This window comes from Mytilus edulis, chromosome 8 (assembly GCF_963676685.1).
Source record: "Mytilus edulis chromosome 8, xbMytEdul2.2, whole genome shotgun sequence".
In the NCBI taxonomy this organism is placed as follows: domain Eukaryota; kingdom Metazoa; phylum Mollusca; class Bivalvia; order Mytilida; family Mytilidae; genus Mytilus; species Mytilus edulis.
The window spans coordinates 21,100,807-21,106,242 of record NC_092351.1 but is presented as its reverse complement, the minus strand read 5'-3'; the positions used below and the strand labels follow the sequence as shown (position 1 = coordinate 21,106,242).

The 5,436-nt window shown below is 32.7% G+C and overlaps 1 long non-coding RNA gene across 1 annotated transcript; it reads left to right on the top strand.

Moving 5' to 3' along the window:
• LOC139485058 (uncharacterized) lies at positions 1–4,724 on the top strand. The gene is made up of 3 exons (XR_011655242.1): positions 1–140; positions 2,913–3,005; positions 4,025–4,724. It is a non-coding gene; the product is annotated as an uncharacterized lncRNA (long non-coding RNA).
• The last annotated feature ends 712 nt before the right edge of the window (positions 4,725–5,436 follow it).

Here is a 5,436-nt window from a genome sequence, read left to right as displayed (position 1 = left end):
TCTAAACTTCTCCTTAGAAAAAATGCCTTGCAATGCGTCATAATTATCTGGACTACTAACTTACTTCCATATAACTTCGAAAACAGACTATAATCTATTTCACTGGATGAGATTGGGCTCACGGATTTTTTAATGGATTGGTAATTTTTATTTATAGCACAAGTTTACAAAGCAAGATTAATCACATTTTTCACCCGGCCTACAAATCAAATGGTTGCCTCCTTACTGACTTACACCTACACAAGCTAAAAAAACATATTCATGGGGGGGGGGGGGGGGGGGGGGGGTTCAGATGGGGGATGCTTGCCTCAGTCATGTTTCTGTGATTCCCTATATAATCAACAAAATTTTTCACACAAAAAGGGGGGCAGGGATTTCTCTAGTCCAAATAATTATGACGTCTGGCAAGGCTATTTTAATTTTTTTCTGGGACGCCTTCCCAGAAAAAAATTAAAATAGCCTTCCCAGACGTCATAATTATTTGGACTAGGATTTCTCCTTAATAAGAAATCTCTATTTTCAGCATAAGCTCATATAAATTTGCCTTTTGAAGAACTGAAATAAATATGAGACGGCTAATGATTTTTCAGATGCTTTACATTAAAATACATCCATGTGACATTCACAATTATATATAGATCCAAATTTAAAAAGCTATTTTTTTCAATATTTAAATAATGTAGGATCAAATCTTGACATGTATGTAGTTGAAATTGTTAGCTTTAAACATGTTAAACATTAAAAAATGAACACCCAAAGTTTAAACCACATTTAAACATAAGAATGACCATGTAGTCTTTATTAATGTATGCTATTGCTATGAAACTAGGTCATTGTAGGTAAACTGTCATCTATTCCCTTAAATCTTTGTTCCCAGTCACCCCAAGTTTGATTTAAATTAGTCAAGTATATCTACTCTATTAGGTCTCTAGTTTGGATAGTTAATAACTTGCAAATTACAAATGAATTAAAATCATACTCCTCCCAAATTTATTTCTTTAAATATTATGGATGAAATCAGTGGCGGATCCAGAAATTTTCATATGTGGGGGCCCACTGACTGACCTAAGAGGGGGCCCGCTCCAGTCACGCTTCAGTGATTCCCTATATGAGCAACCAATTTTTTTCCCAAAAAGGGGGGCCCGGGCCCCCTGGCCCCCCCCCCCCTAAATCCGCCTCTGGAAATACATGTAGCAAGTAAGGGATGAAATTAAATTGGATGAAATGTGGCATTTTTTTTTTGATAAAGTAGTATGTCGTCTGATGTTGTCAAACTTAATTATAGACCCTTAAGGGGCGGATCCAGTCATTTTAAAAAGGGGTGGGGGTGGGATTCTAACCCAGGACAAAAGGGGAAGGGGGGGGGGGTCCAATTACATGTCCCTATTCAAATGCATTGATTATCCAAAAAAAGGGGGGTTCCAATCCCTTGAACCCCCCTCTGGATCTGTGCCTGCCCTTTAAAAATAAAATTATCCTTATTTTGAGTTAAAGCTTATAGATTTTTCTATAATGCTTCTCAGGGGCGGATCCAGCCATTTTAAAAGGGGGGTCCCAACCAAGAGCAAAGAGGGGTTCCAACTATATCTCCCATTCAAATGCATTGCTCGGTAAAAGAAAAGGATTCCAACCCTCAAATCTATGGTCAGGTTGTTGTCTCTTTGACACATTCCCTTTTTCCATTCTCAATTTTATCATGTAGTCGTCGTTGTCCCAGGACATTTAGTTTTCGCTTAATAACTTTAGTACAAGTAATAGAAATCTATGAAATTCAAACACAAGGTTTGTGACCAGAGTTTTTGTTCAGAGTTTAGGAATAACATGAATTAGGGGCCAATAGGGGCCAATATTAAACTTTGTTTGATTTTATAGAAAATTGAATTATTGGAGTTCTTTGATATGCCAAATCTAACTGTGTATTTAGATTCCTAGTTTTTTGGTCCTGTTTAAATTGGTCTACCTTAAGGTCCAAAGGGTCCAAAATTAAACTTATTTTGATTTTAACAATATTTAAATTCTTGGTGTTCAGATTAATATGCTGAATCTGAATATTTACTTAGATTTTTTTTATTATGGGCCCAAATTCAAGTTGATCCAAATCGGGGTCCAAAATTTTACTTTGTTTGATTTCAACAAAAATTGATTATATGGGGCTCTTTGATATGCTGAATCTAACCATTCATTAAGATTTTTTTATATTTTGACCTATTATCAAATTGGTCCACATTGAGTTCTAAAAGGTCCAAAATTTAACTTTATTTGATTTCACCAAAAAATGAATTATTGCATTGGGGTTCTTTGATCATGTTGATATGCTGCATCTAACCATGTATTGAGATTTTGAATATTGGACCATTTTAGAGGTTAATTGTCAATTTAAAATTTTTAAGTACTTGGACCGCATTCATTCTGTGTCAGAAACCTATGCTGCATCAACTATTGAATCACAATCCAAATTTAAAATTCAGAGTTGTATCGAGCTTGAATGTTGTGTCCATACTTGCCCCAACTGTTCTGGGTTCAACCTGTACGTTTGTATCAAGCTGAGCCATGCATAGTATTTTTATCTGATTTATATATTAATTTGAAATTTTGACAAGTGAGACACATACAGATTATACTGTTAACAATATTTCAGAGTTTAACGTAGTCAAGCGAAACAAATTTTAGAAGAATAGTTGAATCATGTCTTTGTTGTCAAATGAAAAATTAGTACGAACACAAAGAAAAAGTATGGGAATGTTTGTTTTTTAAACTATTGACCAGGGTGAGAGTCTTTGAAAGTCATGACTGGCAAAAAGTTTGTGAAATGAAATAGCACAAATATTCCATTCTTTTTAAATATAACTGAATATAAAGAAAAACACAAACTGATGTTTTATAATAGTTTTTACCCTTTTTATGTTTTATAGGACAAGAAATATAGAAAAATGATGAAAAATATAAACAGTTACAATAGAAATGAGCGCAAAACAAGATAAACAGAATACAACAAGGCCTAAATGGTAAGACCACTTCTATATACTGTAAATTCAGATTTTTCAGGGAAGGGACAACTTATTGTGATTACAAAAAAAATCTGCATAAAGATCTATATAGTTACATGATATATATATATATATGTTTCTGTTATCAAAATATGATTTCTTATTTTTGCGATACTCACCCAGTCACATTATTCGCAATACTAAAAAGTTTCGATAATTTCTGAATTACAGTAATAAAAGAAATTGCCTTTGAATGATGACTCATATAAAAATAAGAAAATGTGGTATGGTAAATGAGTGACTTATCCACCAGAGTTCAATGAAGCGGATGCAAGAAATTAAAGGCCAATCATGGGCCTGCCTTCAATAATGAGAAAACACTTCCTTTATAGGTCATCCATTAAAGATCTCAACATATAAAGATTTAAACAATCCAATATAGTTCAACATGTTCAAAGTCAATAACAATTAATAAAAAAAAATCATGCCTAATATAAAATATTGTTTGTTTCTCCAATCCTGACCGACCCTGCAAAAATGGCCCTACTCATAAAATTTTATTGTCAAAACTAAGCCAAATATTATTTTATTCATTTCTGATTTTCGGGCTTGCCGGATCATCCGATAATATTCAGGCTTTTGGGAAAAATAAAATTATTTACCTACCTACCTACCCACACCTGGCTTGTCAGAATAGGTATTAGGGAAACAAACAATATATTAATTTAGGCCTCATGTCTGTGAGCACTCAACCTGACCATAATATAGGACAGTGGTTCAAATATTAACAACATATGAACAGTCTATAACAACTATTGCAAGTGGCTCAACTTTAAATATCACTGCAAGGCACTAAACAACGAATATTAAATCTTGGACACAAAGCACTGAAATAAGAGAACTCATAAGCATGACAAGTAAGAATATCAAATGAAAGTTTCTCAAAATGTTCATTAAAACATGATAAAATAAGCTTATTTATATTGCTGTTTTTTTCTCCATTTATAACATTTTTTTTTTATTTTGTGTATTTATAGGTCAGATATCTTGGTTTTTATGATCATCAACAGGTCCTGCAGGTCTATACTGAAGAGGAAACTTAATTGTTAATACTTTTCTACATAATGTGCTAATTGGATTATTAATGTGAAATGAACTCAACTGTGTGTTTTTCTGGAAAAAGAAATTGAAAAAATCCTACAAAATTGCTATAAACAAAATGGAGTACTATCAAAGAACACAATTGTGTAAAATGTAACAACCTACATTCATATTAACTGATGGATTATGGAGAAATTAAGAAAAAAAATAGTATCTTTGTCATGTTTGTTGTCGAAATAAACACCTGCTTTATCAATTCATGTACATGGCTCCATCATATCAAATATACAAAGAAGATGTTTGAAGAACATACGTTGCCAAAATTTATTCAACCAATTGAAGGAAGATGTCTTGTGGATTGAATTATTTATGCACTGAACTGTTATGTAGGGGGTCGAATACACAGCAGCTGAAACAGAAGACAAGTTAATTTGACATGAAAAGTGTTTATTTTATCATGTTTATTTAATATGCAAATATGAGCACAATATTAATAACATCACAAATGGTATGATATTCATAGCATTTTGCTTATTATTGTATTGTCTTAAACATGCTAAACAGTCAGCCTTTTGTTTTTGTATGTTTAATACTCACCATGAAAATTTGTATTACAGTATTAAAGTTTTAATTATCTTTTGTATCAATAATTCAGTCTAGGAGAAAATATATTAATACTGTTTGTACTGTTATGAAATTTCCATAGAGGAAAAACATTTCCTTAAGGGAAATTTGATGTTCAGAAATTTCCCTAGAGGAAATTTGAAGATCAATGATTTCCTTAGAGGAAATTTGTTGTCTTGAATTTTCCTCCAAGGAAAAGTGTTTGTCAAAAATTTCCTCACAGGAAAAAGTATTTCCTCCAAGGAAAATTTGAAGCTACAAATTTCCTCACAGGAAAAAGTATTTCCTCCAAGGAAAATTTGAAGCTGCAAATTTCCTCAAAGGAAAAAGAATTTCCTCTAAGGAAATAGAATTTCCTCAAAGGAAATAGAATTTCCTCAAAGGAAATAATTATGCAGCAAATTCCCTAAGGGAAATCTTTTTCCCTTGAGGAAAAAACAATTTCCCTTGAGGAAAAATCTTTTTCCTTCAGGGAAATTTGATTTCCCTTGAGGAAAAGTACTTTTCCTCTGAGGAAATTGTTGAAAAAAGGGGCATAACTTTTTCAACAGTGGTGCTAGATCCAAAAAATTTTAGGACAAATATCAGGGAACCAATACCAACCAAGCTATCAACTTTGTTTTGACTTAACTCCAAAAATTAAGGTGACAACTTTTGCACTCAGCGGAATTGCAAACTTGTCCCGGAGACTGTTAATTCCTTAAACGGCCCAGTTATTACCAGT